Genomic DNA, 21,900 nt, shown 5'->3' with positions numbered 1-21,900 from the left:
CAGCTGGATCTAACTGCACCTTAGTTTATTTCAAGACTTTTAAAGGCATTACAAATCACCTAATTGAAAATACTCAGCTGTTGATGTCATATCTCTAAGTCCAGCTGTAACTGTTTGAAATTAAAACCAATTTTGGATTGGCAAGTGTGTTTGTGCAGAATATCAAAGTGCAGATCTTGACAGACAACTATTACATAGCAAACAAGCATTTTTACCACAAACAAGAAGCTCATCTTGAACTACTCCTGACAATTCTGAAATACAGACTCAGGGCTATCACTGTGTTTGTCATCTTAAATAAGATGATCCTGACAAATGTCCTGGTTCTTCAGTGAAACACTTTATCTTGATAGAAGGTGACATTTAGATTTGTACCTTCTGTTGCAGAAAAAGTCTGAAAAGTGGCTACAGAGCCTTCCTCTGAGCGGGGAGAAGTTCTGAAATCCTGAGTGGATTTTTAAGCTTTTGCAGGAATTTGCCCTATCTTTTATATTAACATTTGTGGGAGACTTCATTTAAAAACAAAATTGCTCTGTCTTGAAAATCTCATTGCTCCTTGCAAAGGTTTCTTAATTCTCAGCTCCTTACCTGCAGCAATATTTTGAAATGCTTGTGCTCCAGTGTGATAGACTGGATACAGGGAAGAGTTCTTTTTACAGTGAGGGTGATGCAACATTGGCAGAGGTTGCCTAGAGAGGTGGTGGATGCCTCATCCCTGGGAATATTCCAGGTCAAGTTGTTTGGGGCTCTGAGCAACCTGATCTAGTAGAAGATCATAGAATGGTTTGGGTTGGAAGGGACCTCTAACGGTCATCTAGTCCAACCTTTGCTGCAGTAAGCAGGGACATCCTCAACTAGATCAGGATGCCTAGAGCCTTGTTGAGCCTCACCTTGATTATATCCAGGGATGGGGCCTCAACCACCTCCTTGGGCAACCTGTTTCAGTGTTCTACCACCCTTCCTGCTCACTGCAGGAGGGTTGGACTGGGTGACTTTTAATGGTCCCATCCCATCCAAACCAGTCTATGAGACTATGAATGACTGAAAATTGTTCAGGAAACACTCATTTTTGGTGGGGAAATGGATAGGAATATTTTGCCAGTGTTTAAAACAGCTGGTTGATTGTTTCATTATTGAAAGATTTCACTCTGATTATGAACCATCTATCAGTAAATACATAATCTATACTTGCAGGTAGTTTTATATAGACATACTTTATAAATATTTTGGTACCTGGAAGGTGAGACTTAGCAGTGCAAAATATTAGTATCAATAGCTTGAAATGTCTGTAAGTTACAATTTCAGTCACGTGAAACCTAAGCTTGCTTTTTATTTTCTTTTTTGGATTCCTCCCACCTCAAAATTTTAAAGTCTTTGGAAGGGTAGACTTTATAAATTAAGTGGAGAAGATGAGCTGCCTAGGGTTGTGTAGCAGTTTCCTCTTGATAACTGTCTAGCTGTGTCTCTCTCCCTTTCTTTTTCTGTGCTCAGTTCTCCCCTCATTCCATTAGATGGAGCTTTGTGATTAAGACTGCAGAAGAAACTTGCTTCAAAGTGCAAAATAATTCACCAGGGAAGGGCTGGGGGAGGAGGAGAATGAAGCCTACTTTGCTTAGAGGTATCAGTGTCCTGTATGCCAGCCTGATACACAAAAATCTGAATCAAGACCCTCACACACAAGGAAAATAACTTGAAAAATCGATTCTGTCAAATGGAGCGCTGCTCTAATCTGCTGTTGTCATAGTCAAGTTCCAAATCCAGAGTACCTTAGGTTATAAATTAAATGTCAAATATAATTAATTTGGCACTTGAAACACGAAGCGGATGACTGTCCTTTAGAGAAAGCCTGACAGCTTTATGTATGTCATGTTGGTATCTGTTAAAATGAGCTTTACATGCCAGACGATCCTTGTGTGACTCAGATTGCTGGTAGCGGTACCAGGATTTTGTCAATGTAATAAGTCACAGAAGAGTTTCCCCCTTAATTGTCTGAAGCTTTTGCAAGACAACATAAATCAAGTGGTGTCTGTGCAGAAGAATGGTTTTATCATACATCAAATAAGGCATTTATTTCTTATTCATTACTAGCGAAGTTATTGTGGAATATTTACATACAGATCTATGTTTTATACAAATGGAGAGTGTTTGCTGCCCTGTGCCTTGGACCCATTGTGGCTACAATTTGAATCCAGTCTTCATCCACATTCTTAAATCTAGCACCAGTGGCTTCTACAGGGAGGTTCAGGTTATAGCTGCGTGCACTGTTCCTCCCTCAACCTATTGCTTCAAGACAAGGAGACTCCCTCTTGCACACCCTCCTCCCAAACCAGAAGCAAAGACCTTTTTCTTCACCCTCTGCATTTTGTGTCCCTGCTTTGCACAATGAGCGACGCCAGCCTTTACACTTACTCATAGCAACCCCTAGGGAAGTGGAAAAGAGGGTTTGTTCACTGCATAGTTGTTGAAATAAAGTATTGATAAACTGTTATTTCCCACTAACGCAACTAGAAGGACCTTCCTAATCCAAACCTCATGACAATTCCCCAAGCAAAGATTTGAGTACTGCAGCAAGGTTTCACTACTGTAGTTTTCAGTGCATGTAACAAAGTGGTGAAATGTTTGTGACCGATCCCCTTTACACTTCCTGATCTACAGCCTGTGTGAGTGGAGCTATTCCTTTAGCTTATGAGCTACAAAAAAGAGGCTGAGATTTTGCTGCTATTAATTCTCTCCTTGAAATAAGGGGAACATGTACAGTCAGACTAAAAGATCCAGACTTGTTTCTGATTCCTGCAGCAGCTGAATGAAGCAAAGATGAAATTGGCTTTTTTTTAGGTCAGGTTCTCTTGGAAAATTGAACACAGTAAAAGAATGATTCTTGTAACAGCCATCTCTCCACTTTTTCAGCCTCCCTTTTTGTCTGCTTAAACCTGTGCTGTACAACAGAAACATGAGTCCCAGATCCATGTTAAAGTTTAGCCATTCTTGTATGTGGCAGGCAGAAAAAAACTAAAAAGCAGTGTTTAAAACCTAAAAGGCACAATAGTTTTTTCTTTGTCTCATGTCCACTAGGTTACACTGACAAAAGGACCTTCAGTCAGAAGCCATTCTGCAAGCAGTGTCTGAGAGATGTTACTGTCCCAGCAGCTAGCAGCTGATTTTAGCCCAAGTTCACATTGAAGAAACAGGGAAGGGAAAAAGTTGCTGTGATATCACTGCTATGATAGTGCAGCACCAAAAGGAGAGCAAGAGAGACTTGTTATAATCCTGAGAAGGCTGATTTCATGCACATGTATGTCTTAATTTAGCCAAATATGCATCCACAGAACCCACCACTGATGGTTAGAAAATGGACTTCTTTCTTTCTGTCTTCTGCTGGAAGACGACTTCAAGTCACAGCGCTGCCCAGTGATTTAAGGTTGTCATCTTAGCCGCAAGGCAGTGCCAGGTTCAAAGGCAGGACAGCTGCATTACTGCACAGCTGCTGAAAAGCTAATTAGCTCAGGTAGGAGGCAATTAGCACGGCTCTGCCTAATTTTACTGTGTTCCTAGAACTGACTCACCTCGTAGTCCAGCATTCATAGCTCAGAGTTCCCTGAACTGTTACAGGCCTGTCTGCATTTGGATCTCAAAAGCATCATAACTTGATTTGGTGATTAAACAACTGTTGAACAGGGGGGTGAGTTTGTGTTGGATAATTCCAAAATAATTTTGACAGTTTCCCATGGAACTGTAGACCAGTAACCAGGAGTGTGTAATATTCACATATATATATATATTTTATATATATATATATATTCACACACGTATAAAATTAAAAAGCTCTCATTGCTGTTCCTTTGAAGTGGTGGTGGTGGTGGTTTGGTTTTGGTTTTGTTTTTTTTCCCCTCATATAGCCCAGGTAACATTATTGAGTAAGAAAAGTATCAAATCCTAGGCACAGATTGTCACAAATTTATTTTCCCTGAGATAAGAAAACATGTTCCTGCATGGAAAATTTACTGAGAGAACTGGAAAGACATATTCTACTCTAAGCTCCATCCTTGTTTCTGAAGTCAGTTTTACTATCTTTTATTACTCACTCACCTTCCAAATTAGAAGATGTCAGTAAAGAAAAACAATTGCAATCTATGGGTGTATAGAAATGAGGAACTGTGGAAAACAGCTGATTGTTTGGCACTGAAGGGCACAAATTTATGTCTGATGTATTAGTCTGAACACTCAGGCTCACTGTGGCAGAGGAGCTCTGATTTGCCCAGTCATTGTGCACCCTTACAAGGACTTCTTGTCCTGAGAGACAGCTAAAGAAATGAAGCAAAGAACTAGAATGCTTCACCTAGTTTATTGTGTGTAAATGTGGTATGTTTGGTTGAAAATGTAACCTGCACAGCTGTGCTGAGTTATACTCATCCTGGGGGGGTGGGGATGTGGGGTGTGGGGTGTGAGGCTTGCGAGAGCCCTGCTTCCCCCAGGGGACAAAAGAAACCTGACCCAGGTGGACTTGGCTTCCCCCTCCCAGAAGGAGGGGGTCCCCTGGGTCTGAGTTGGTCTGTTCTTCTCCCCCTTCCTGTCCAGGAAGACTATAAAGGGGTGTGTGTGTGTGGGGGGTGTTGCAGCCACCTTTTTCTTTGCTCCTGCCTCGCCTATTCGAAAGGACCCACAGCTTGCTGCTGGCCTCCTGGTTCTGCCACGTGGTCGAGTCTGATCTTCTCCCAGCCACATCCATGCTTCTCTAAAGGACTGAAATCCACATACATCGAGAGAGATACAAGGCCATCCAAATTTGGTTTTGTGTATTTTCCTATTCATCCTTATTCCTTACCCTTGTAAACCCTCCCTGTTATTGCTATAGATACCTATTGTTTAAAAAATACACTTCTACTTCCAAACCAACTCCAGATTATTTTTTGGTAGATTAAACTCCAGTTAAAGCTTAAACCACCACAACAGCTAAATAAGTGCTGGGTTTTGTCTGTTATGATTAGAAAACAAACATGATAGTTGTAACTGCATCACTGCTGGCAAGCTGGGTATTTTTTGGGAGTATACTCTTTACATAACAAAAAGTGCTGGGATGAAAAGGCCAAAGTATTTCAGAGTACACTCTCAGTAACATGCCACATTAGTCCAGACTAAATCTGTTCTTTGTTCTCCAGTTATGGCTGAACTGAGCTGGAAATATGTCCTGAATGTACACTAGATGGCAGGCGGGTCAGGTGGCTGGAAACCAGCATTGCCCTTCCGTCACACAGCCTTCGTTCCTGCCTCCCAAAGATCAATTGGTCTTCCTGAGGCCTATACATAAACACATTTGGCTTGCTGTACTGGATAGAATATGCAGTCAGCAGGCTAAAAGCTGTTCTAACCCCCTGCCCACAAGATGCTAGGCTGTGTTGTTTCTGACAGATTTGCTTTTTTGCCTTTTAGCCGACAAGGAGAAGATGCCTGATCAGTAACAGCTCGATCAGTAACATCTGTTGTTGAGAATAAGACTTGTGTTAGAGAAGTGGATGTGTTAAAGGAATGCTGTCAGCACCTGAGGCAGGCTCTGATGGCTTGTCTTCAACAGCAGACTCCTGTATTTGCCCTGCAGGACATGATGGCAGCTTGTCGCAAAATTTTTGTAGCAGAACATCTTTCCAGTGCTCCATATTTGCCCCAGGATGAAAGATGCCCTCAACATTGCCCTTGAAGTGGAGATCTCATTGCAATGCCAGTGTGTACAGCCTTGAATATATCAGTGCTTACTGTAGGATCCTTTGGGAGGAATTGTGAGACAAAGTCAAAGTCAGCCCTCACGTAAACTGGTGTGGTGCTTGCTTGACCCATAGCTCTGTCAGCCTAGCAGAAATGCTGTCAGCCTTCACCTCTCCTGATGCCCTTGAGGAAAGGATGGATTTGAAAGGAGATGTCACATCTCTATCTGATTATGCTAATGTCATAGGTGTGTCTCACAAAGCTCTGAGAGTAAACCTCACTTCAAAAATAGTCTTTCCAGTATTTTTTCCCCATTAGTAATATTCATAGGAATGCTCTGAGTGCTCATTGATTCATGGTTTTTCTTCCTTCAAAGGTTCCTCAGTGATGAGTTGTGATCAGATGCACTTAAGAGTCCTGCTACAGTATGTGAATTCCTGATCTGATGCACCTCTTTGGATTTTAGTTATTAATGACTCTCTAGATTTCAAGGACACAACTACTCTACAGTCAGATTCTGCTAATGCAGTTATTAGCACAAGTAAAACAAGTCTATTCTGAGGCTTTGGGGGAGTTTGCTTTAGCTATTTTAAGTATAGAGCACTTCCTTAGAAAGAAGTTTTTGTTGATAACTCATCTGAATCCCCTCAGCACATGTCTAGATAACAAATGGTAGAAAACCTGCTGTGTTTTTTTTTTTCTTCAGATTTTTCTATTCAGTAAACTAGTGGTTTACTCTTGAGTAAACTACAGAGCTGGTAGCTTTGTATCAGTTGAGAGTTATGGAGAAGTAAATGATGGTGAAGCTTCAGTTGCTTTGTCCTCTGAATCAGCAAGTAAAAGAGTTGAAACTCTTGAGAAGAGCAGTTTGAATAAACAGAGTTAATTAGAAAATAGGAAGTATCTCTAAATACAGTGGTTGGTTGAGTTCCAGACAGATTTGTATGGAGGTGAGTTAGAACCACACCTGGATGCTGCACTGTGCGCATTTTGGAACATCTGCCTGCCAATTTCAGCAGCTCCTTTGCCCCTCCTTTTATTCCTTCCACACTGACTACACATTTATGTGAAGGTGTTCAGAGAAAACATCTTGTTTTGGAGACATGATTCATGAAATAGCAACTCTAACAGCTCTCCAGGATGAATGCTGCCTAGATTGCTGTGTATCAGACGCACTGTGAGAAGATTCTGCCTCTGTCTTTATGCTTCTCTCCTTGAAGAAAAGCCTTTATGGCTTTCACTGTTGCATCTGGTAGTATTTAGAGAATGCAGTTATTAAAGCAGTAACAAAGAAGAATCAGGCTTTGGTTGTTGCTAATCTAACCATCTGACACTCCTAAGATATCTGTACATTTCCTCTAATAGGACAGGAATGATCAAATACTACACACAAGCACATTTTTCTTTTGATCCCTTTGAGTCAATGAGGAATCGCTCAATAAAACCAGGAAATGTTGCAGAACAGCAAAATGAGAAGGAAGTAATACAGGCTTGACACAGCGAATAGGCAGGTGTATTTATACCAACAGGAGCAGTGAAAGTGTCCTTCACTGAGTGGCAGCCAGCCTCAAAGGAAAGCTCCCAACCCTTTTGTTCTACAGAAGTCGCTTGAGACAAGTTTCGTGAAGACAACAGGACCAAACATCAGGACACAGCCAGACAAATGAAAACACGGAGCAAACAGCTTAGCTGTAGCTTGAGTTCTCTTCTGTGCACATACAAGCACAAGGTTTATCTGCAGCACAGCCCCTTGAAGCCAGTGTTGCTCATGAAAATACACATATTCCACATATTCTTTGCTTCTCTTTACTCAGACTCTTCAGGCTTTTAATTGCCAGAGAATAAATCTACCAAGTAAGCAAAGATATCTCAAATACAAAATTGTACTTGAAGCAGTACATTGTCTAACTGTTAAATGCATTTTTGACTCTTAAAGCAACTTTCTTAAAGACAAAATATGTTTCAAAGAGATCTCACAGACCCTGGCAAACACAAACGGTCTTTGGGAGGCTGCCTTTCTGAGAAGAGTTATGTTTAGCTTTAGGTGTTTGACACGCCTTACATGACCCAAAGGAAAATCTGTATTAGTGTGGAGATATCAAATGAGGATTGCAGGTAGACTTACACACAGAACTTGTGAGTTTAAGGACTTCAGGTTATGTGTCCCACCTCCTGCCATCCACGAAGCCTGCCAGGTGGACTCCTGTGTGGTCACTGGCCTCAAAAAGACAGTGGCCATGTAGTTTGCACAGGGCCCTGACCAGAGTTGATGAGACATCATGGAAAACTCACAACAGCAGCACTGACCTGCCTCTGCAGGGGGATGCCAAGCACATGTGCTGTATCACAGCTTCAGTACCTGCCTTTCAGCATTTTGTCCAGTGTGACTTCCATTGGCCATTACCTTCTGCTTCCCTCTTTATCCCCTTACCTAGTGCCATGCAATGGCTCCTCCAGCTGATGTTAAAGCTCAGTGTCTGTTTGTTCACTGTCACCTTTCTGTCTCTCTCCTGCAGTTCATTAGCCTCCTGGGATATTTGATGGGGTTGTTTGAAGTTAGATTCCTGGTGAGAAGCAGAGAAGGTGGTGGCAGTGGTGCTGGAACTGTGTGGATTCAGACTTGAGTAGGGTCAGCCCTGGAACTCCGTGCATGGTGCCAACAACCTCAATGCAGAGGCAGGGTGATGGTGTGGCTGAGGCATGTTACCAAAGGAGGTTGCTTTGGGAGCTGCTTTGCAAGCCAAGCCTGTGTCCTCTGGATTTCACTGGAATTGGTCAGATATTGAAACAAGTTGCCCAGGGAGGTGTGAAGTCACCATTCCTGGAGGTGTTCAGGAAACATGTGGATGTGGCAGTTTGGAACATGGTTTAGTGGCCATGGTGGTATTAGGTAGAAGGTTGGACTCTATGATCTTAAAAGGTCTTTTCCGACCAAAACAATTCTATGATTCAATGTTGCACCATAACCCATGAGTCGGATAAGGGATCTCCCAAAACAGTTGCAGATAGATTATCTTGTCCTTCAATACCTCTGTGAAATCACAGTCTCTCCTTTTCCTTTGGTGTTTTGGTTTAATTTAGATGTTTGTAATGAACTCTCCTCTTTTTGTTTTTCCTGTTTTTCCCTGCAGTGGTCAGCTTGGACTTGATGATCTTTGAGGTCTTTTCCAACCTTATTGATTCTATGATTCTATGATCTTCAGTCTTGCTTCCTACCTCCATCCAAAACTTGGCAAAACTATACCCAGTGATGCAATGTGGCCGTTTGACGCTGTGCCTTTAAGAAAGGGGCACACTGGCTAAATGTTTGTAAAATATTTTGGTATTCTAAACGAATTTCATTGGTAGGATTGTGGGAGGAGAGATTGGACCCAGGGGAGTTGGGAACTTTCTCTCAGTCTTCCTTCCTTCGCTGTCCCTTTCGGCTGGATCTGCTTCTGGGATTCTGGCCAACTAAGATAAGATACTAACTCCCTGTGCAAGGCCTTTATTCTTTTCCTGCCCTGTTAACTGTCCTCGTCTCTTCTACCTCTTTTGGGGGAGAAGGGAGGTAGGGGGTTGAAGGGGGCACAGGGGGAAGCCCCCTCTGTGGGGGGTCTGATTTCTGGTTGAGTTCATTTGCTGTATATTCCTGTATATATTGTAAAATACTTGTATTTGTTGTGTTACATAGAATCTGTTTCCTTGTAAAATATAATCTCATTTCTCCGACTGGGTTTAGCCGTGGTCTCTTTCTCAGTGGGGGAGGGAAAGCAGAGCCTTTCCTTTCAAACCACCACACTTTTTTTATTGGCGCCCAACGTGGGGCCGCGTTCAAGCGGCGGCGGCGGCACCGCCCGAGCCGGGCTGCATTCAGGCGGCGGCGGCAGCTGTAAATCTTTCCCTGGCGTTTTCGGACGTGTTCCGAAAATGGCGCCGAGCACCTGGCTCCGCCTCCTTGCTTCTTCAGCGGGCTGTGGCACAGCTCCTCCCTCTTCGGGGGGTGGAGGTTGTGCAGCCGGATGCTGTCCTGCCTCGGTACGCGAGCGCCCAGCCGGGGGGTGCGGAGTGCCGCTGACATGCATCCGTGTAGCTTTGGTCCGTGTGAAAGCGGTTGGCTGCGGCACCCTGGATGGATTGAAAAAGGCAGTCGTGGAGCCGGATTGTTCCGACTGGCCTGCCCCAGGGGTGGAGAATCTGCCGCTGAATATGAGAGTAAAGGCTTGGCTGAGAAGTTGTGAGGTATTTCCAGGTGACCAGGATGTCCCAAGGAGTCCACAAGGAATTCACACTGCAGGAGAAGGACTGCGTCGCTGGGAGGTTCCATCACATGAGGAAGAACAACTGGAATGGACTGATGCTTGAGCCTGAATGAGAGACTGTTTGAGTGGACGCCCAGATGAAGAGATGGACTCTGCCGGACGTGTCATCAGAAGTTTTCTGATCTGATGATGTGTTTGGGTGCAAGGATTATGGTATGAAATACAGGGGTGGCATGTTGTAGTTTGAGCTGGGTGCCCCCCTGGTGCATTCACTTCCTGTGTCCAGAAGTCCAGCCCAGAGGGATGGACACAGGAAATTGTGTATTTCCTACCATAATTCTTTGCACCACTATAAGATCCAGTGCGGAGTCTGGCACTTCCTCTTTCCTTCCCTCTCCGAGACTTGGTAACTGGGGGAGAGATCTCCCGGCCGTGGGCCTGACTGGGCCCAAGGCCACAGGGGGATGGGCAGTCTCAGGCCTGGCCAGCTGAGACTAGCCCAGCAGAGGGAGGGGGAAGAAGGAGCCCTGGGGGTTTTGCATGCACCCTCAGGTGGGGATGGGATCTTTCTTTGTCACTGCGCTTTGAGTTTTCTGTAACACTCACCGCTTTCTATTTAAACTTTCATCACTTTTGCAATCCGTTTGCCTGAGTCGTTATTTCTGCCTGTGGTGGGGAGGGGATCTGCCCCAACCCATTACATGCAACCTTTTAGTCAGCTCTTTATTTGCTGCAGTGTTTTGGAAAGCATTTTGTGGAGGGGAGCAGCCAGGTTTATGTGATGATGAGTATTTGAGTCGATTCCAGCAAGGAAATACCACGCAAAACAAGAAGGTTATGACTATAAGCTGCTGAGTGTTGTTCAACATATCAGTGACATGGGGAAAAATCTGGTTTAGAATGATTTGAGCCCATGATTTGGGGGACTGTAATTGGGTTTTGCTTCACAGGAGCTCACAGAGGTTCAGACAATAGTTTATAAAATATACACAGAGATCAGAGTGGTTTGAAATTCAGACTGATTTTCTACCTTTTTTTTTTTTTTCTTTGGTGCAGGAAAAATGAATAAACCTTCAAAACACTTTCATTTAAGGCTAGTTCCTGCCAGCAAGGGAAATTTAATCCACTCAACCCACCAAATCATTGAGTACATTTATTCATTAAAGTAATCAATCAGTGGAAATAGGTTTTTCTTTTTATATATTAAATGGCAAAAATGATGAGTTCATAAAAATGTCAGGAAATTTTCATCTCTGCTATTTCTTTTCTGAGGTCAGCTGTCTTCAAATGTATTATCCCATTTGTGGGAATCTTACTTATTCTGTCTTTCTGGTAGAAAGCTGAGTATTGAGTATTACAGAGAGATTAAAATTGAGTAGGGACTATAGAAAATGTCAAACATAGCAGAAATTGTGACACTTGCTCTTTTGACTAGTCACAAAAGCATCAACAGTTGTTAGCTTTTTGAAGCTGGTGCTCTGGCAGCGTTACATTCATGCATCAGTCACCGCAACTTTTTGTTTACATTTTTGCTAGCATCTACAAGTTTGTCAAGATCTATCGTCTCTCTCCTGTATGCAGTCAGCTTCTTTTATTTTGACAAATGGATCCCTGCCAAGAAGTTATGTATGTGCCTTGCACAGCACCGTTTGGAAGCGGTAGAGAACGTCGTGATTATCATTTTTCTCTACTATTTATAATGCAGGCTGCTTCTTGGAGATGTTTTAGTAGAGGAGGCCTGGTGAGGAAGAAAGTCAGCCATCCATTTGCCACAGTAAATAAAATTACATGCACTGTTTGGCTTACATACTCTAAACCTAGAACTTAAGCTGGGAAAGCTGAAGTGCCTTACAGCTTCCTCTTTGAGCTCCTGTTCATTTAGGAAAGTAGGAATGGAAAGGCACCAGCTATGTGTCATGAAATTCAGTGTCCTGTAAGATAGACTAACCAAAACTTATCAACCACTCTGTAAGACCTTTGGATGAAAGACCTTAACATTGTCTAAAAATTCCAGGCTCTAACCCTGCAAGTATTCAAAGTCAGGATGGATGGGCCTTCAGCAACCTGGTCTAATAGGAGGTGTCCCTGTCTGCGGCATGGGGTTGGAACTAGATTCATAGAATGGTTTGGGTTGGAAGGGATCATCTAGTTTTAACGCCTCTGCTATAGACAGGGACACCTTCCACTAGACCAGGTTGCTCAAGGCCTCATCCAACCTGGCCTTGAACACTTCCAGGAAGAGAGCATCCACAACCTCCCTGGGCAACCTGTTCCAGTGTCTCACTACCCTTACTGTAAAGAATTTCTAATATATAGTCTAAATCTTCCTCCAGCTTTAATCCATTCTCTCTCATCCTATCACTACAAGTGCTTGTAAAAAGTCCCTTCTGGCTTTCTTGTCGGCCCCCTTCAAGTATTGGAAGGCTGCTATAAGGTCTCCCCAGAGCCTTCTTTTCTGCAGGCTGAACAGCCCCAACTCTCACAGCCTGTCCCAATATGGGAGGTGCTCCAGCCTTCTGATCATCTTCATGGCTCTCCTCTGGATCCACTCCAGCAATGTGATGTCTCTTCCAATGCAAATCATTCTAAGCTTCTGTGATTAAATATCAAAATGCTGTCAGAGGTTAAGGGAGAGGTGAAATAAAGGGCATTGCCAATATTTTGAATGAAGCAGGAATTTCTTAGCTGATGTTTCCAGACCTTCCCAGGAAATCAGGGGACCATGGGCCATGTTCCAAGCTCCAAAGGAGCTCCTGAATTAAAATTCCATCCCAAAATGTATTGTTACCAAACTACCAGTTTGATACTACTGAGTCTGGTGACAGGTTTAACCATGAGAAGGTGAAAAAGACAAGCTAAAGAAATATTTGTTCCTCCTCAATAGTGCTAGGAATGTCCACCACCGCCCCCAGCACTGCAGCTCCACCTGTGGCCAATCTTCAGAGGAAATTGATTGACAGCAGCCCTGAAGTATGGACTAATTAAATATAAGTAGGTTGCAGTGAACACAAATCAACTTGACCCAAAAAAATTTGGTTCCCAGATGTCAGCAAGATTTTTCTGTTTAGCTTTTTAATATGGTCAGGGTCTAGAAGCAGTCTCTGTAAATATCAGAGACATCTCTTCATGCCAGCTTTTACTCCTCACACTTTTAAAGTTTACTAACAAATATCTTTGGAGCAAGCAGACTCTGAAGGGGAGCCAAAGGCCTCTTTATACAGGGAAATCAGCACGTGGTAAGGATGAAGACTGATGGTACAGCACCTGTCTACCCTCATTCTTCATAGAGAGAGTGGTGAGCCTTCAGGGCATGCTCAGATGTCCTCTGCCAGCACTCGGGTAGTTTAAGAGGTTACTGTTCCCAGTGTCTGCCTTGTCCTTTTGCTGGAGTTTATGGCCCCTATTCCAGCAGTGACGAAAAGGAGCACGTGGCCATACTTCCAACATCCAGCCTACTGCATTCGTTGAAGTGAAGGCTGATTTCTGTTAATGAGCTGAGCTGCTGTTGATAGTGCCTGAAGAACTGAACCACACTTGGCTGTGCTGTCCTAGCTAAGGGAGAAAACCTGCTGTCAGAAGACTGTAGCAGGTGCTATCGATATAAAACTCTTGTCTCCTTGTCAATGGAGTGCAAAAAAAATCATATATTTAGTGATTAAAAGCACCTACCCAGGGAGCCAGGGTGGAGTGGTTTGTGCATCTGCAGTTTACTTAGCTGTGTATGTATGGTCTCACACTAATTTCTTGGGCAGCTCAGCAGAAAAGACTCTGTAAGTTTCAGTTACTCAAAACCATTGTAAAACTGTTGAGTTTTTTGGGAAAGAGCAACACCACATTGTTTGTTTGTTTAGTCCTTACATTATTGATAAACAGAGCAGAACTTTGCCTGAATGAGGGTGTGTTTCTACCATGCAGGTGTCACTGACTTACCTCCCTAAAAGTGGTAACAGAGCTCTTTCAGATCCTGCTGAGCACTTCCTTATGTGCCTACTGCATGCAATACAAAGCCCTTTTTATGGAGATTTCGATGTTTTAACAGTTATCTTTTTGACGCCTTAGGATTGTGCTGCATCATCTTTCAACACCCAGTGTTTAGGTAAAGAGAGCAAAGAGGCTGAGATTGCATTGTCAGTGTGTAATAATTTCTTCAACACCCCAGAAAGAGCCAACAGAATATTTTCAATTTCATTTTGGAAGGAGTTGCAAGCTACTGTAGGTTGAACTTTAGCATCTTAGCTTACAGAATCACACAATGGTTGGGGCTGGGAGGGACTTCTGGAGATCATCTAGTCCAACCCCCCTGCTAAGACAGGTTCACCTAGAGCAGGTTGCCCATGACCACATCCAGGCAGGTTTTGAAGGAGGCTCTACAACCTTTCTGGGCAGCCTGATCCAGTGCTCTGTCTGCCTCATAGGAAAGAAGTTTTTCTATATGTTTCTGTGGAATTTCCCATGTTCTAGTTTGTGCTCATTGCCCCTTGTCCTGTTGCTGGACACCACTGAAAAGTCTTGCGCCATCCTCTTGACCCCTGTCTTTTAGATATTGATAAGCATTGGTAATATCCCCACTCAGTCTTCTCCAGGATAAACAGTCCCAGGTGTCTCAGCCTCTCCTTGTAAAAGAGATGCTCCAGTCCCCTCTTTGCAACCTTCTGCTGGACTCTCTCCAGTAGTTCTCTCTCTGTGTTGAACTGGGGTGCCCAGAACTGGACTCAGAATGCCTAGTCTTTAACTACTCGTACTTCCAAATTAAGCTGGATGTTGGCAAGCCCAATTTTGGAATAAATGGGCTATACACAAGCAAGAGTGCTTTATATCTGGCTATTATAAACTGATATCTATCTCCAAATCTTCAGCTAGGTGTAAATGAATAGGCTGCCCAGGGGGCTGTGGAGTCTCCCTTTCTGGAGATATTCAAGACCTGTCTGGATGCGGTCATGGGGTGTGTGTGTGTGCTCTGGCAGAGGGGTTGGACTAGATGATCTTCAAGGTCCCTTCCAGCCCCTGACATTCTGTGATTCTGTGATACCCACCATGCAATGAATACTGAAGTTGTCTGCTGTGACAGCCTACCAGCATTGAAATTTCCCTGACAAAGTTTCATCTGCACTTGACTAGGTCTAGTCAAGGTACAAGCTTTCAAGAACTCCAGGCAGATCTTTTGCAACCAGTTTCCTTATGCTAAAAATACCTCTTTGCCCTAATACAAATTGTTTGTGGACACCCTGAATTCCTACCTTGACAGGCAGCAAGGTCAATATTAATTACAAAGAGGGGAAACCTAAAATCCTGCAGCTTCCCTCAGTTCTTCCATGCATCATTGCTGATACTGAAGAGCAGCATTTAGCACATACAAGGACTTTGAAGTAACAGAGGCACCCAACCCTGCTGGCCTCAGCAGAGTTATTTTACATTCTCTGCTGACACTGATGCCAAAAGCTCAGTTTCAACACATCAGGTCAGTGTTCATGTGATGTGCAAATACATGAAAAGGTCCTTGGGGAAGAAAGTAACTCTGGATTTTCAGAATGTTTGTTCCCTAACTTGTCTCTCTCCTGCTGCATTTTATACCATCTGGACGCTGTACAGGCAATGTTGGTTCTGTCAGACGCACTCTGACCTGAAGCAACAACCAGCACTGCTGCTCAGAAGACTTACTTTGTAGGTCTGCCAAGGAAGGAATAGAAGTGGAAAACAGGTGGGGAAAAAAAGAACCATCAGGGCTCCTCATAATCACACCTTTCCTATTCCAATACTTGGACCCCAGTTTTCTTCTTAAAAGTACTATATCAACTGGAAATACTTACACAGAATCCCAAGGAAGAGGAAATCCTGTGGAAATGTACCATTCCAGTCCAAAACCTACTTCCATTCTTGACAAGGAACATTTGTTCAAATGAGTTCAAATGAGAGCTCTTGGAGTATGATCCAAAGCCTTCTGAAACCACCAGTTCTTCTTCTCTTCTGGTGTTTGTTCACACGATGACAAAACCACACTAAAATAGAAGTGCTTAGAACTGTTTGAAGAAACACCAAGTGTGTCCTTGGTTAATGAAATGAGCACAGTTCCACTGTAGGCAATGTTACATGCTGTGTATTTCCTGAAATTATGTCAGTTCTTCCTAGACCTGAGAAATAATGGCTTTCATCCACCTACTTAACCTCAGAGATGAAAGTCTCAGGGCCTGTAAGAAGGATGAGGGCAGTCTTTTTAGCAGGGCCTGTTATGACAGGACAAGGGGTGATAGTTTTAAACTGAAAGAGGGAGATAGAAGAAATTGTTGAGACACTGGCTCAGGTTGCCCAGAGAGGTGGCATTATGTCCCATCCCTGGAAATGTTCCAAGTCAGTTGTCTGGGGCTCTGAGCAACCTGGTCTAGTTGAAGATGTCCCTGCTGACTGCAGGGAAATTGGACTAGATGGCCTTTAATTGTCACTTCCAATCCAAAGCACTCTATAATTCTGTGATTCTATGAAAACCAAAACCTTTTCATCTGGTCTGATATCTCACAAACATACAAGTACACATTCATGTATAGGCTGGCAATAAGTCACATATTTAAAACCAAACAAAATGAAGGCAAACATAAAATTGGGATGTACAATGTGAAGCATATAAACATGTGGGAGGTAAAGCCCAGTTTCCAGAGGCTGCTGACAATTGCCTCATGCTGTAGGGAAAGGTGCTACTTGCCCTAATGCATGGAGCCAATCATACCAGTGCCTTGACATAGGGCAGGGGGGCAGAAATCTTTTTGATGACCCTGACAACAAATTTGCACCCTCAAGCCTGATTAGTTGTTCAGGTTTTCTACATTGTGTGGCTGTTAAATAATAAAACAATTTCTTCCTCAGACCAATAGCATTGCTGTTAATTTCCAGCACAGAATCATAGAATCATTTAGGTTGGCAAAGACCCTTAAAACCACTGAGTGCAACCATTAATGCAGCACTGACAGATGACCACTAAACCATGTCCCTCAGCACTACTTTTACATGGCTTTTAAAACCCTTCAGGAATGGGGACTCCACCACTTCCTTTGGCAGCCTGTTCCAGGGTTTGTCAAGCCTTCCTTCAACTTAAAGATCTGTACCTCCCCTCATGAAGATGTGGAATTGTGAACTGATGAGCCAAATTATTTGGAGCAGAGTCAGTAATATCTCCAGGGATTGAGGACAGAATATTTGTAGGCAATTTAATGTTTCAGAATACTTTTCATTAAAAAAAGGAGAAAATCTAGCAATTAGGTATTAATATAAAAAGCACTAAGTATTAAATTACTAAAAGGTCATGTTTACATGTTTTGCCCACTAGCCACACAGAGAAAAAGTTAAGCATTTGATTTCACTCTGAACTTTATGCCTCTGATAAATTTAAGATTATTGTTGTATTAAAGCTATTTTATATCCTCACTGGGAGTTAAGGCACTCGACACTTGCAGGATTGCATGTGAAGTAAAGATGGGAGCAGTAATGTGACCACTCTTGAATCATATTGCCTAACATCTGAGTAGGATCAGGAAGACAATCCTTAGCCCTGAGCATTATATACAAATGAAATAGAGGTTATCTGGGGGCAGCATAATTCATTAAATGTTCCTTCTAAATGTAAAACACCAAATTCCCTTGATACAGTCAGCCTTTTGATCTGCAGTCTAGTTGTGACATAAAAAAATGATATTACAGTACAAGTAAACTTAGAGCAGCTCAGAAGTTCACTGTTAAAGCTCAGTCTATTTTCTCATTACATCTTGTAACAAACAACCAAGAAAAACATTACATTTCTCACTCCTTTGAAGAAGTTGCTGCTTTTAGAAGATGGGACTCCTGGTGTCAATCAGGAGATTTGCATTAACTGTAATCCAATTACCCTGTACCTCTGTCAGCTGAGAATCTGATCCAGGAGCTGTAAGTCAGTTAGCATTGCATCCATGTATCGCTTCACCTTGCCCTCACCTATCTTTCAGGGAAAAATTTCAATCAAATATTGTGATCAGATTTTTGTGAAGGCTGGATAAAAGGACATTGTGACTGAAAAAGAGTTATTTCCAGCAATGGTGTAAGATGATCAGACCATGCAGCATTCAGAAAACCCTCACATCTCTAGTTGTACTGTGAGAGATGCACATCAGCCCTGTCACACAAACTGTGTGCTCTTATCTTTATTTATCTGTACATCAAACCTCATCTGGAAAAAAGGAAGGATTAGTTGACAAGTTTGGGCAAACAGGGCACAACAGGGTAAGCAGTTTGCTTAGTGCTACACAGCAAACATGCATCAGAGGATCTTTCTTGTGCTGGGCTAATGCCCCAGTCTCTGAACCACCCTGCCTTGTTGACCTTCTGTTATTTAATTCATATAGGCTCTATTTATAATCTTTGAAATGTCACTTGTTTCTACTCCAGCTTAACCAACACAGAGAAGTTGAAATGTCTGCCTTATGAGCTGAGAAATGGAGGGTGCTCTATAAAAGGCAATGGTTACTGATTTTAAATATGTTGTTATTGTGCCATTAACAGGAGACCAGTCCAACGACTGGGATGATTCAAAGAAGCTTCTATCGATTCCACCAGCGATGCCCAACACCCTGCTCATATTCTGTCTACTGAGTCAGATGCAGTCAAGCAGCAACACTGCTCCCCCTCTATCTGTCCTTGCAAAGCTGGGACCAAGTCTCAGGGTCTGAACAAAGGTTACAGCTGATTGCAGTGGATATTCAGTTATGCCAGATCACACTTAATTTCATTATAAATTGCCAACGAAATGTGAAGGAAACTTAAAGAAGTTCATGCTAAGGGGTTTGGATAAAAGCTTTGTTGGGTGTGTCTCAACTGAGACTATAGAATACATAGAATACATACATAGAATACATAGGATAAACCAGGTTGGAAGAGACCTTCAAGATCATCACGTCCAACCCATCAACCAATCCAACACCACCCAAACAACTAACCCATGGCACCAAGCACGCCATCAAGTCTTCTCCTGAAAACCTCCAGTGATGGTGACTCCACCACCTCCCCAGGCAGCCCATTCCAAAGGGCAATCACTCTTTCTGTATAGGACTTTTTCCTAACATCCAGCCTGAACCTCCCCTGGTGCAGCCTGAGACTGTGTCCTCTTGTTCTGGTACTGGCTGCCTGGGAGAAGAGACCAACATCCATCTGTCTACAACCTCCCTTCAGGTAGTTGTAGAGAGTAATAAGGTCACCCCTGAGTCTCCTCTTCTCCAGACTAAGCATAAAAACACTTGTAGTGAAAATGGAAAGGAAAAAGGTAGAGAGAAGCATTTACATTTTTCCCCTTCCATAATTCTGTTTTAGAATTCCCTCACAGAACTGCTGCTGATTCATAGATTTGAAAAATCCACTCTCTGCCTGTTCAGTCTCTCCCAGAGTGGGTCAGATGCATTGTCCATAGTTTTATTTCCTTGTGTTTGTGTTAAACTTCATCTAGAGATGTTGAACTTATAAAAGAAACACACATCTAGGGTCCCTCCAAAACTCGAGATTACATTTGCATACTTTAAAGTCCTTTAAGACAGAGCATATACTAACAATGATGTTACAAGTGGTTACTAGAAAGATTTGGTTCCTTTTCAATCTAAGACTATGAAAGGGACCAGTGGAATAAATAAGTGAATTTACCCACTTATGGGCATTTTATAATGTCAGTACAGTGAGGTAAGGAACACAATAGTTATGTGTTTGTTTTTAATGATTTCTTTTTTACCCAAAATCTAACTTAAATATACATGATACTATCAAGTTCAGCAAGCTACATGATTTATTAAACCAGGGCCACCATTTCTTCCTGTCAGTTATATCTGGTTGGTTATTGCAAGTGCCTATCACCTGTTCTATGTTTATTTATTGGAGGTCAGAGACAGTCTTTTAAAAGACTTTCATATGCAGTATACTAGAAGAAACTTCTTCATTGAAAGGGTTACCAAACACTGGAGCAGGCTTCCCAGGGAGGTGATGGAATCCTTGAAGAGGTGTAAAGGATGTGTGGTTCTGAGGGACATGGGTTAGCAGCAGACTTGACAGAATTAGATAAGCCGTTAGACTTGATCTTAAAGGTCTTATCCAACAAAAATGATCCTATGGTTCCATGATCAGGAGACAATACCCCAAAACTGACTTCCAGCTAGCTAGTGAAATAAAAGTTCCAGGCCACACTATCAGTTGACAGAAACCCTTGTAGCTTTATGTTTCTGGTTTACACCTCAGCCCTGAGGAGCCAGCATATTATCAGTGACCTTGTACCTGACCATTTTTGGTGCAGTTTTGCTCTGGCATAGTGTAGTGATGCCAAGAAATTCTCCTGGAAGAATACAAAAAGTTATATACCATCTCTTGTCAGGTATTCTGTACCTCAAATTGGTGGAACAAAGCATGTTATTTCCACTTAGTGGGAAGAAGCCAACATTGTTATTTCTCCTGCTTTAGTGTCAGGGCTTTTTATTTCCACTGCAGTGATCGTACAGGCTCTCATAACTGATAAACCAACATCCACCCTGCTGAAAAGAAAGACAAAAACCCCCAAACTTGGCTGAAGCACATTAGAGCACACAAAATAAAACTGACTCCAGGTTTCTGCTAGTACGGAAATGTCTGTTTTCCTAATAGCAGTGGTGGGATATGACTGAAAAAAGACATTTTTTTCTGACATATCAGCAAGCTCTGTTTTTTTTCCATGTCTGTAGATGATGCAAGCAGAAAAATCCCAAGTAACAAACCAAGGATGCATGTTGATTCCATGCTAGCTTAAAAACAAGTATTATTTGCTTATCACAGAATGGTGAGGGTTGGAAGGGACCTCTGAAGATCATCTAGTCCAACCCTCATGCTAAAGCAGGGCCACCCAGGGCAGGCTGCCCAAGATTCCAATGTCCAGGTCAGCTTGGAATCCCTCCAGAGAAGAAGACTCCTCAACCTCCCTGGGATGCTTGGCCCAGGGCTCCAGCACCTTCATTAGAAAAAGGTTTATCCTTATGGTTGTGTAATGTAAATGCAGTTCAGGTTTGAAGCTTCTGGACCTAAGTGGCTTAGTATAAAGGATCCAGATACAGTGTATGAGACAAAAAAAAAGTGCTACCTTTCTCTACAAGAGTGTAATTTTAAAGAGTATTTCCTCTCAATAAGGGACACGGCATCACTTTGCAAAATTTCCTGAGAAGCAGCTCAAGGTTGAAGTTGAGGCTCTCTGAAAACCTCCCTGTCACAGAGCTAATGTGAACCAGCGCACTGTGAACGCTGGCTGTGCCCCATTCCCAGCCTGCTCTTGCCAGTTGTTAACCCGAACTACCCTCAGTCCCCAGCACTCTGAGCAACCTTCTCTTACAGCACAGCTTGGTGCTGTGACCCTCTCCAGTTCCCAACAACAAGCTTTCTGTTTCACAGCATGTGAACCCAGGCCAGGAGCAGATAGGTTCGGTTTTATGAGGACTGCAGTCTGTAAAGTTATTGCTCCTGAATACACAAAGTTGGATCGAGGTTCAGGGCAAATCTACATCACTTCATAGATGCAAATGGAAAACAAGAAACTTGTTTTAGCTGCATGTGCAGCCTGTAGGTCTGGGCTTACTCAGGTTTATTTATTGTGGTGAGAAAGAAAAGAACTGGGGTTTATTGCTTATGAGTGGAAAAAACAGGTCCCTATTATCCATGAAACTAAGATTCACTTATTTTAAAATGAGGGAAACTTCCAAGATGGAAACTAAAAGATACTAGTTTATAGTGAAAATGGTAATTCTGTTATTTGTAAGTGTAATGAGCTTCTCAGCTTGACAAATTAGCACAAAATGTGGGCAGATGTATGAAAATGAGGTTTTTAACAAAGATGATTACTTTTCACCTTGGAACATGTATGTAAATGCTCTTTACAGCACTGGTTTTTTTAATGACTCTGTACTTACTCTGGGCTGTGACTCAAGAATTGACAATGTAAGAACATGTT

The sequence above is a fragment of the Dryobates pubescens genome, chromosome 9 (genome assembly GCF_014839835.1).
Source record: "Dryobates pubescens isolate bDryPub1 chromosome 9, bDryPub1.pri, whole genome shotgun sequence".
Taxonomy (NCBI): Eukaryota; Metazoa; Chordata; class Aves; order Piciformes; family Picidae; genus Dryobates; species Dryobates pubescens.
This window is presented reverse-complemented; position numbering follows the sequence as displayed.